The following is an 11,186-nucleotide window of genomic DNA, read 5'->3' on the forward strand; positions in this document are numbered from 1 at the left end:
TTGATTTCCGAAAAGTATTTGACTCAGTGCGACATATATGCTCATTATCAAAAGTAAGATCGTATGGGCTACCAAGGCGAAGTTTGTGTCTGTATGGAAGATTTTGTGGTAAGGAGTAAGGAGAATGTTACTAATGGTGAGTCATCGACAGATGTAGATGTGTTGCTGTTCCTGTTCTAATTAGTGACTTTGCGAACAGTATAGAAGTAATCTCGGGTGTGCCCCAGAGAACTGTGTTGGGACCTTTGCTGCTCGTGTTGTATATTAGTGATTTTTCGCAGATGATGTAGTTATCTACAATAAAGTATTGTATGAAAGAAGCTGCATAAATATTCAGTCAAGATCTTGATAAACGTTTCGAAGTGGTGCAAAGAATGGCAATTTGGTTTAAATTTTCAGAAATTGTGCTCTTCACAAGACGAAAAAACGTAGTATTCAGCTACTATAATACCAATGAGTCGCAGTTCGAATCAGGCAACTCGTATACATACCTAAGTGTATTGCTTTTCGGGGATATGAAATGGAATGACCACTCAGTCGTAGTCGTAGGTAAAGCAGGTGGTAGACCTCGCGTTTTTGACAGAATACTGGGGAAATGCCATCAGTCTCCAAATAAAGTGGCTTACAAAACATTCGAGCGATCTGTCCCAGAGTACTTCTCTAGTGTGTGGGACCCGCATCTAACAGGACTAACAGAGGATATTGATTGTATACAGAGAAGGACAGCACAAAAGCACAAATGGTCGCAGGTTAGTCTGACCTGTGAGAGAGAGTCACAGAGACGCTGAAGAAACTGAACTGATAGAATCTTGAAGATAGATGTAAACTGTCCAAAGAAAGCCTGTTTACCACGTTCTAGGAATGACGACTCCAGGAGTGTACCAGAATCCCCTACACATCGTTCCAGCTGAGCTCTTGAGGATAACAGAAGATTAGCTACAGCATGCACAGAGGCATTTAAACATTCATTCTTTCCATATTACACACGGGCACAGTATTCCTTACGTGGTTTGCATAATACAGATGTGGATGACGACGTAGATGTAGAATTGTTTCAATATCACTGCTGGATACTCAACACCTTGTTTCTCGCCTGATACTGGTCATCCAAAACTGCCCTCTCGTTATAACTTCGCCGTTATAAGCAGCACAGAGGAAATTTGCTGTGACAGGCGCTGACACTGATCTACGCTTTAGCCCAGCACCTTCACAACTCGCCTTACATTTCCCAGTCCACATCAGTAATGTGTCTGTAAATATCAACAGTGTCCTGCGACGGGAGGTAGTATGAAAGTACAACATCGAGTAACATACCAAGCAGGGATACTTCGAGGCACCAGGGCACACCGTGTGATGTGTGACAGTATAAAGCCGCATTTCCACAGGCGCAGAAACTTGCACGTGCATCGTACTACCTTGGTGCCAGCCGGTCATCTGGCGTGACAGTAAGAAAAGTTGAAAGCCGTTTAACTTACTGGCCCACACACTTGCAAGAGGTTCAGCACTTGCCCCTGCGTGGCTCTGATTTCGTTTTTCTTTCATCCATTTGACAGCACGGGTCTTCAATCACTTGTTTGTACACGTGCATGGCTAGCGCCATGGCAACAACAAGAGACATTTGTCTTCAACTAAATAAACAGATAGCTTACAAAATGGCGTAATATCCTTAAACATTACAATAGGAATCTCCATCTAGCCTTTAGTATTTCCTTGTAATCGTTTATTTGTGTTAAAGTATGGTAGAAGAGAATAGTTTATTGTTGCACAAAATGTTCCAAAAATATTTTTACTGAGACTAGAATGAGATTTTCACTCTGCAGCGGAGTGTGCGCTGATATGAAACTTCCTGGCAGATTAAAACTGTGTGCCCGACCGAGACTCGAACTCGGGACCTTTGCCTTTCGCGGGCAAGTGCTCTACCAACTGAGCTACCGAAGCACGACTCACGTCCGGTACTCACAGCTTTACTTCTGCCAGTACCTCGTCTCCTACCTTCCAAACTTTACAGAAGCTCTCCTGCGAACCTTGCAGAACTAGCACTCCTGAAAGAAAGGATATTGCGGAGACATGGCTTAGCCACAGCCGGGGGGATGTTTCCAGAATGAGATTTTCACTCTGCAGCGGAGTGTGCGCTGATATGAAACTTCCTGGCAGATTAAAACTGTGTGCCCGACCGAGACTCGAACTCGGGACCTTTGCCTTTCGCGGGCAAGTGCTCTACCAAATGAGCTACCGAAGCACGACTCACGTCCGGTACTCACAGCTTTACTTCTGCCAGTACCTCGTCTCCTACCTTCCAAACTTTACAGAAGCTCTCCTGCGAACCTTGCAGAACTAGCACTCCTGAAAGAAAGGATATTGCGGAGACATGGCTTAGCCACAGCCTGGGGGATGTTTCCAGAATGAGATTTTCACTCTGCAGCGGAGTGTGCGCTGATATGAAACTTCCTGGCAGATTAAAACTGTGTGCCCGACCGAGACTCGAACTCGGGACCTTTGCCTTTCGGGGGCAAGTGCTCTACCAAATTCTTTTTTTTCTTTTTTTTCTTTTTTTTCCTTTTTTTTTTAGACGCTACCCCTTTTTTTTTAAATGGAACTAAAAAAAACAAGTGCCACCGCCACTTTTCATCCTATAACAAAAAATAAAAAATAAAAAAAAATAATCTGGTCCACTTCAGGCGTTGGCTCCTGACTAAACCTACCCCAGAGAGCTGCCTATATACCAGGGGAAATATGGGAAATCAAGGTTAGGGCTATCCTTACCAACAAAACAAAATCTACCTTTTTCTGAAGTTTATTTTAATATTTTTTTGTTTTATATTTATTTATTTATTTTATTTTATTTTATTTTATTTATTTATTTTTTTTTTTTTTTGTGTGATTGATCAGAGGCCTTCTGCGCCCCGCTGGTAATATGTTGAGTCACGTCTTCTCGAAATTGATGTGTTCCGTTCAATTGTTCAGAAATGTTCATTGGTTCAAACAGGAAACCTTCTCCTCTCTTGGCTTAACACATTCCAGCTGCAAGGCGGCTCGTGGAAAGCACTCCCAAGGAAGTTCGAGAAAAATTGTCTGGATTTTGGGTGACGGACAACGACATAATGACGGTCATTGAGGTATGTCCAAAAATCGAGTACAGAGTCTACAGTTTGTCCAAATAAGTAGTGAATGGCATGTCCGCGAATCCAATTCACAGCATTGGTCTTTGTCCGAGGAAAATAGTCACGTTCCGGAAATAATAATGAAAGGGGAGTAATCCGATCCGGAATGTCCCGCATTAGAAAAGCCACAATACGTCGAACCAAGTGCCAAACCTCCGCCGCCGGTCCGCAAACAAACCGATGTTCATCATTGTCTGGCACTTCACACGTGGAGCATAGAGGTGATTGGGCGAGGTGGATACGATGAAGGCGAAATTGGTTGATTTGCTTACCATTGACAGTTATGTACCAGACAGATTGAACATTCGTGTCAAGGTAACAGGCGAACACCGCGCGCCATACATGACGCCAGTCAACCTGTGGGAACTTTAGTTCAATCGGGTTGGGTGGACGACCTAATTGGAGGACATTGTATACTGCCTTTGTCTTGAGTAAAAGCTGTCTTGGTAAGGTGAGGCGTAGATAACTGAGTTCCAGAGAGAAGTACCGTATATAATGGAACTGGGCCGGAACATCCGAGATCATCACTCGGGCTGACAGTGAGACCGGCGAGTATGCCGACAGGAGGAGACCAGTGAGGCTCGTTGGGCAACGTGTCCATACCGTCATCTAGGAGCTGACAAATAGGGCGCGAGCTCTATCCGGCACGTGAAACAGACCTATCCCACCTCGTTCACGGGGAAGAGTAAGGGTCGCATAGTTAACTTTGAACAACATCCCAGAGCTGACGAAAGATGCCATCGCTGCCAACATGCGACGTGCCACAGTAAGCGGGAAAGGTAGAACTTGCGCTACATGGGGAACTCGGGATGCGATATATGTATTGACATATCGAGCTCGTTGGAGAATATCTAGGGATCGAAGGCGATGGTCCATAAGACCTGCTCTGATCATTAAAAGGAGGCGTCGGCAGTTGATGGTGGCTGAACGCCGGAGATCAGATGAAAAATCTATTCCCAAACAACGAATGGTATCAACGGTGGTGAGAGGTGTAACGCACTCCACGGGAAGTCCCGTGCCAATGAACATAACTTGTGACTTACGTACGTTTAAAGAGCTACCCGACGCCTCACCATAAGTCGCTACCCACGTCAAAACAGCTCGAACTTCGTCGGCATTACGTAAACAGATGACGACATCGTCAGCATAGGCCGTGCAACAGAATCGGAAGCGATCTATGGACAACCCTACCAAGCGTTGTCTTAGTCCACATAGCAAGGATTCCAAGGAAAAGGCGTACAAAATTGCTGATAGAGGGCAACCTTGACGTACGGATCGACCTATTATTATCGGTGGAGTGAGTCTGCCATTGTACATAATCCTGGCTGAGGCACCCCGCAGAAGGCGCATCACTACCGTGATAACGGCGACCGGGAAACCCATATGGTGGAGAACGGCCGTAAGGAAAGAATGGTCAACCCTATCAAAAGCTTGACTGAAGTCCAAAGACGCAAGTGCCCCAGAGAGGCGTTGTGCCTGGGTAACGGCGATTATATCCCTGTAGCGGCATAAAGCCGTGCGAATATTGTTGTCGCCTCCCAAAGAGGCTTGGTCTGGTGACACAACATATCGGGCAACGTTTTTAAGTTGTGTTGCCAAAAGGCGAGTGAAGATTTTCATATCACTGTTAAGGAGGGTGAGGGGCCGATAATCACTGATATTGTTGCCACCGTGCGGTTTATGTACAGGAATAATAATTCCTTCCATGAAAGCGTCCGGCACAGGTACTTCAGGAGACATCAGTTCCCGACAGATGGAGGTGAAGGTGGACTCTAACAAATCACGGAAGGTGCGATAAAATTCGAGGGGAAGACCGTCGGGGCCCGGGGAGCGATTGATGGTTCCTGCCCGGATCGCATCGCGGACTTCCTCATCAGTCACCTCCGACATCAATTCAATCGCCGTATCTCCTGGGATACCACCGAAGTTGAGCTGTGAGACTTCCTCGATCAACTCTGGGGAATGTGGAACTGCGGCGTAGAGCTGCCGGTAGTGGGCGTGAAGCACATTCCCTATGGCAGATTGGGTTACGTAGCGACGCCCTTCTTGATCCGTTAGGACGTGAATCAATTTTCGGCGTCGATTTTGTCGTTCTTGGATGATATGGTACATCGACGGATGTTCATGAGGCATGCGATCAGCAGTACGAGATCGTACTATCGCCCCTTCCAAATGCCGTCGCATGAGATTGGAGATTTGGCCTTAGCTTGGTTCATCCTTGTATGGCGCTCAGGGGAGGCTGGTATCGTGGAGCATTCTCGTAGGATCCTGTAGTAAAAGTCCATAGTGCTCTTCCTCCAGGCGACAACATCTTTGCCATACCGGATTAAAGTTTTTCGAAGAGCAGGTTTTGCACACTGGATCCACCAGGATATGGTAGACGGATACGTGGGTCGGCGTCTATTACATGTGATCCAAGTGTCTTCTATTAGAAGTCGACAGTCAGGTGAATTAAGAAGTGCCGTGTTCAGTTTCCATAAACCACGTCCGTGCCATACTGCCTGTCTTGTGAGAACAACATCACAGAAGTAAGCCTCATGGTCTGAGAAAGCAACAGGCCAGATTTCAGCCTGTCGAGTGTGTTGAATTAGGGATCGCGAGATGTAGATGCGATCCAGTCGGCTAGATGAGTGCGCAGTGTGGTACGTAAAGCCCAAAAGATCACCGTGAACATGTCTCCACGTGTCGACAAATTGTAGCCGCGTGACGACTGTTTCCAGAGCTGCGCATGGTGAGTGACGCGGCAATTGATCCTGAGGTCGCTGGGTGCAGTTGAAGTCTCCACCCATGATCCAGTCATCGTGTGGTCCCATAAAAAGGGGTGTGACTTCATTCGCGAAGAAGGCATTGCGTTCACGACGGTAGCTGGAGCCCGACGGCGCATAAATATTGATGATGCGTACACTAAAGAGAGTAAGGGCCATACCTCTGCCGCTGGGGAGGTATAGGACATCTTCGGCAGGAAGACCTTCGCGTAAGATGATGGCAACACCACTACCGGTGTCCGAAGCGGGAGAAAGATGCACCGTGAAGCCATGTGGTGGTGAAAAATCGGCGACATGCACTTCCTGAAAAAGCGCAATATCTATGTCCGCATCATAAATCATATCGCGGAGCAGCGCTAGTTTGTGGGGCGCACGAATGGTCGCGAGGTTAATCGTTGCGACACGATAATGCTGGTGTTGGAGTCCCACAGGCACAGGCGGGGCTTCTTCTTCAGGAGCGAGAGGTCGTCGATCTTGCCGGTCCGCTGAAGAGGCTGCTATTGTGGAGAGTTTGCGGGCGCGGGCGCAACTGATGGGGGTGCCCCATCATCAGCAGCATCCACCCCAGTCCCTTCGATCTCCACGTCGTCTGCCCAGGAGACTGATGCTGCGGTAGGGCATCGGCTGTGCACGGCATCCACGTGGAGAAGAGACGTAGTTTTCGTCTCATCGGATAGGCTCTCTTCAACGTCGACCTGTGGGGGCGACGGCGTCAGTAATGAGGGGTGTTCGTTGCCAGTGGTCGCCTGTGGCGGGTCTGTCGCATCAGCCTTTCGGTCATCAGATATCGGTTTGTCGTCCATCTTCGGGTCTGCATCCCCGGTATCCATCCGTAGAATGGATTCATCAGGGGGTGTACGGCTACGTTTCTTTCTCTTTCGTGTCGACCCTTGTTTTCGAACAAGTCGTTCAGAGTCCGATGGCGGGTGGCTTTCGTCTGACTCCGGACCAGTCTGAAGGAAAGCAGAAGTAGGTACCACTCCCGGATCAACGTCCATCTCAGTAGCATTTTCAGTCACAGTGCTGCGATGATTCGGCAGGTCAGGATCTGGCGTCTGTGGCACCTCAGAAGGAATCTCAGGAGCGGTTGCATCTACCTGATCAGACGACGTCAACGGAGCAGGAAGACTCCGTGTAGAGGTGCTACCTTCCTGGGCAACCTTGGCGTATGTGACAGGGATCTGAGTCATCACCGCTGGGGACGCTTCCTCGCCGACCGGCGTCTGGATCAGGCGGCGTCGCATGCAGGCGGATCTGACGTGGCCTTCTTGTCCACAACCCGCACATGTTCGGGGTTGGCCGTCGTACATGACAATGGCTCGCACCCCGCCAATGGTCAGGTATGATGGTATATGCTTTTTCAGTTCAATTTTGACCTGACGCACACCATTAAGGACATGGTAGGTCGTGAAGGTTTGCCATTTTTCCTCTACGTAACCGATGACGTTACCGTATGGTTGTAACGCAGAGACAACTTCGTCCTTCGGCACTTCAAAAGGTAGTTCAAACACCCTAATCGTGCGTTGACCGTACTCTGCGAGTTCAAGTGTTACAGCTCCGACGTGACCATCAGAGTATTTGAACTTAAGTCCATTGGCATGGCGGCGAATAACATCTTCACACACCTCGGTGTTTGTCATTTTAATATGAACGACACTACTCGTGATCGAAAAATGGATTCCGATAACGTGGTTAGGATCTAAACGAACTTCTTCACGTATGAACGTTTCAACTTCATGTGCACGAGGTCGCGCATGTTCAGCTGGGAAGGAAACTTTAAGGGTCGCACGGCGGTAAGCGCTCGACATGTTGTTCACGGTGGATGGACGCAAGCCTGGAAGCTACGACGCGGAAGTAAACAACGCCTGCAGCGGAGCACTGGCCGGCGCGCGTGGCTGTCCGCACGCTGCCACGGCTGAGAGCCGACTACCTACCAAATGAGCTACCGAAGCACGACTCACGTCCGGTACTCACAGCTTTACTTCTGCCAGTACCTCGTCTCCTACCTTCCAAACTTTACAGAAGCTCTCCTGCGAGCCTTGCAGAACTAGCACTCCTGAAAGAAAGGATATTGCGGAGACATGGCTTAGCCACAGCCTGGGGGATGTTTCCAGAATGAGATTTTCACTCTGCAGCGGAGTGTGCGCTGATATGAAACTTCCTGGCAGATTAAAACTGTGTGCCCGACCGAGACTCGAACTCGGGACCTTTGCCTTTCGCGGGCAAGTGCTCTACCAACTGAGCTACCGAAGCACGACTCACGTCCGGTACTCACAGCTTTACTTCTGCCAGTACCTCGTCTCCTACCTTCCAAACTTTACAGAAGCTCTCCTGCGAACCTTGCAGAACTAGCACTCCTGAAAGAAAGGATATTGCGGAGACATGGCTTAGCCACAGCCTGGGGGATGTTTCCAGAATGAGATTTTCACTCTGCAGCGGAGTGTACGCTGATATGAATCTTCCTGGCAGATTAAAACTGTGTGCCCGACCGAGACTCGAACTCGGGACCTTTGCCTTTCGCGGGCAAGTGCTCTACCAACTGAGCTACCGAAGCACGACTCACGTCCGGTACTCACAGCTTTACTTCTGCCAGTACCTCGTCTCCTACCTTCCAAACTTTACAGAAGCTCTCCTGCGGTAGAGCACTTGCCCGCGAAAGGCAAAGGTCCCGAGTTCGAGTCTCGGTCGGGCACACAGTTTTAATCTGCCAGGAAGTTTCATATCAGCGCACACTCCGCTGCAGAGTGAAAATCTCATTCTGGAAACATCCCCCAGGCTGTGGCTAAGCCATGTCTCCGCAATATCCTTTCTTTCAGGAGTGCTAGTTCTGCAAGGTTCGCAGGAGAGCTTCTGTAAAGTTTGGAAGGTAGGAGACGAGGTACTGGCAGAAGTAAAGCTGTGAGTACCGGACGTGAGTCGTGCTTCGGTAGCTCAGTTGGTAGAGCACTTGCCCGCGAAAGGCAAAGGTCCCGAGTTCGAGTCTCGGTCGGGCACACAGTTTTAATCTGCCAGGAAGTTTCATTTTTACTGAGACTGTTTACTCGTTGCAAGTTCACGGTACTGCAGAACAGCCAATATGACACTAAGTTTCAACTTAAGTGGTCGATCGTGAATGCTACATTGATATGGAATTTGAAAATTTGTTTGTATCTTTAGGGGGTTAACGCACGTCTTGTCCTAATTAAAATCACATTTAAACACAATAGTGTTCTCATTACTATGTTAACTGAAGGATTATTCGTCCTACACAGCAATTCAAAGCTTGCTTACATAGTTAAGTACGGGAAAAATCATATTTAGAGCGTCTGTGGTCCGTCAGAATCTTCACTAACTCTAAAATTAAACCAATGCAGAACTGTTGGGATAAGAGTAGTACTTTCTGATACGCTCTCAGTGCATTGTATACAGGAACAAAAAAAAAGGAAAAACCTTAGTTTGTAAGTAATTTGAAAGAAGGCTGTAAGAATGCTACAGTGATGATAAAGAGGTTTCCAGTTGTCAGGTACCCACTGTTACTTGTAACTTGAAATAAGCTAATGTCTCACCTGGCTTCTGTGTAGAGCAATAAACACCTCACAATAGGATTTCAAAGGTAGTTTTACTCATTCATTTATTTTTTGAACGACACATCGCCTTCTGTTGTTATCACTTTCGTTAGTGCATTTGAGCCCTTAAATGATTTCGTATCCAGTATTTGTAGTATGGGATGTAGTGGAGTTAAATGAGGTGATGCTGAGGGAATTCGATTGCGAAATGAGGCACTTAAAGTTGTAGATGAGTTTTGGTATTTGGGCTACAAAATAACTCAGGATGGTCGAAGTAGAGAGGATACAAAATGTAGACTGGCGATGGCAAAAATAGCGTTTCTGAAGAAGAGAAATTTGTTACCATTGAGTATAGTTTTGAGTGTCAGGAAGTGTTTCCTGAAAGTATTTATATGGAGCACAGCCATGTATGGGTGTGAAACGTGGACGATAAACAATTTAGACAAGAAGAGAATAGAAACTTCAGAAATGTGCTACTGCAGAAGAGTTCTGAAGATTAAATGGGTAGATCACGTAACTAATGAGGACTTACTGAAAAGAAATGGGGAAAAGACGAATTTGTGGCCCAACTTGACTAGAAGAAGGGATCGGTTGGTAGGACACGATCTGAGGCATCAAGAGATCACCAATTTAGTACTGGAGGGAAGCGTGGAGGGTAAAAACCGTAGAGGGAGACCAAGAGATGAATACACTAAGCAGATTCAGAAGGATGTAGGTTGCAGTAGTTACTCGGAGATGAAGAAGCTTGCACAGGATAGAATAACATGGAGAGCTGCTACAAACCAGTCTTTGGACTGAAGACCACAACAACAATATTTGTAGTATCGTCTTTCGTTAATATTTCTGTAATCTGTTCAAGTAAAATGTGCACAATTAAGACTACGCCTGCACGATTTATTTCAGGTGATACGATGCTTAATACGTTGCCAGTAGAAAGTCGAAACAAGCATGTGGAAGTCCTGGCTGACCTCCTAGGGAGACGGTGGGGGATGCATGTACTAGTTTTCATTGTCTGTAAAAACTCGGCTTATGAAGGAAATCATTTGTCTCTTAGTGTTCACGTAGCAGTGGTGTGCCATATCTTTCGAGGTTCTCGAATCTGCATCCTTGTGAATCTGTTTAGTGTATTCATCTCTTGGTCCCCCTCTACGATTTTTACCCTCCACGCTTCCTTCCAGTACTAAATTGGTGATCTCTTGATGCCTCAGGTCGTGTCCTACCAACCGATCCCTTCTTCTAGTCAAGTTAGGCCACAAATTGCTCTTTTCCCCATTTCTTTTCAGTAAGTCCACATTAATTACGTGATCTACCCATTTAATCTAAAGCGAAAAATGTCCATACACGACAGAGTGTGCCCAGGATTCTTAAATAAGTAATAAACTTCGATGCAGAAACCAATACCATACAAAGCTCGCCCAGTTAGCCGCGCACTCAAACGTGCTGCTTCCCGAGCGGGAAGGCACGAATCCGCCCGGTGGATTAGTGTCGAGGTCCGGTGTGCCAGCCAGCCTGTGGATGGTTTCTAAGGCGGTTTTCCATCTATCTCGCTGAATGCGGGCTGGTTCCCCTTATTCCCTCTCAGTTACACTATGTCGGCCATTGATGCACAAACACTGTCTCCACGTACGCGTACAACATAATTACTCTACCACGCAAACATTTGGGGTTACACTCATCTGATATGACATGTCCCCAGGGGGAAGGAGGCGGGGGGG

This window comes from Schistocerca serialis, chromosome 10 (genome assembly GCF_023864345.2).
Source record: "Schistocerca serialis cubense isolate TAMUIC-IGC-003099 chromosome 10, iqSchSeri2.2, whole genome shotgun sequence".
Lineage (NCBI taxonomy): Eukaryota > Metazoa > Arthropoda > Insecta > Orthoptera > Acrididae > Schistocerca > Schistocerca serialis.